We start from the raw sequence: 877 nt of genomic DNA, 5'->3' as shown, positions 1-877 counted from the left end.
TATTGTCGTTTTGAACGAATAGGAGGGAAGTTTAAAACAAATNTAACAAATATGTAAGCCATTTACAACTCAATCTTTAACCCCTTGTCAAAAGAGTCAATATTTATGTTTATTATTAATAAATTATTCATGGAACGATAGAAAAAGACTTGCACCGAAGTGTATACCTGTTTCTCAGATAACCAAGGCGATAATATATATAACACATCTATTTGAAGTTTATATGATTGTGAGTTGTACTTGATAGAAATAATAATTTAGACCGGCTCTTCTATTCTTTCCTATTATGAATGTAAGTACATTACATCTTATCTTATGCAATCAGGAATACAATATGAACATGAATATATTGAGTACCTAACTTTTTCATCCTACTAATAAAATCAGTCTGCCACCTTAATATGCACAATAAAATTTACTCCTAATTTTTTGTCATCAAAAATACTATTTGTAGCACCCTTACCTATGAAGACCACGCATAATACTAATCTATTAATCATTCTCCTCAATCCTAGAATTATTCCAAGTATGATATTAAGTTTTGGGCTGGTTACTCAATTTATTTATTACTCAACAGTCATTTATATCTCATCCAAGAGCGTTGTTAGGTAACAATTGATTAATAATTTAAAATATTCTTCAGCTTGAACCAATCACGTTGCATGTCGTATTATGATACACGCATTATATAGGTTTGTCTAAAATCAATATTTACCTGAGACATAGATATTCCTAGAATGTAAATGGGAAAAAATTGTGTCATATCGCAAGCATTTGCCATTGAAGAGGAAATTCGGACACACAGTAAATATTGCCTATTGAGAGCAATACCAGTTCAAACAACGAGCAAGACCAAAGAATAGTCTTTAAAATGCAA

This window comes from Lottia gigantea, assembly GCF_000327385.1.
Source record: "Lottia gigantea unplaced genomic scaffold LOTGIsca_4882, whole genome shotgun sequence".
Lineage (NCBI taxonomy): Eukaryota > Metazoa > Mollusca > Gastropoda > Lottiidae > Lottia > Lottia gigantea.
The sequence above is the reverse complement of the archived record's forward strand: the minus strand, read 5'-3'. Positions refer to the sequence as shown.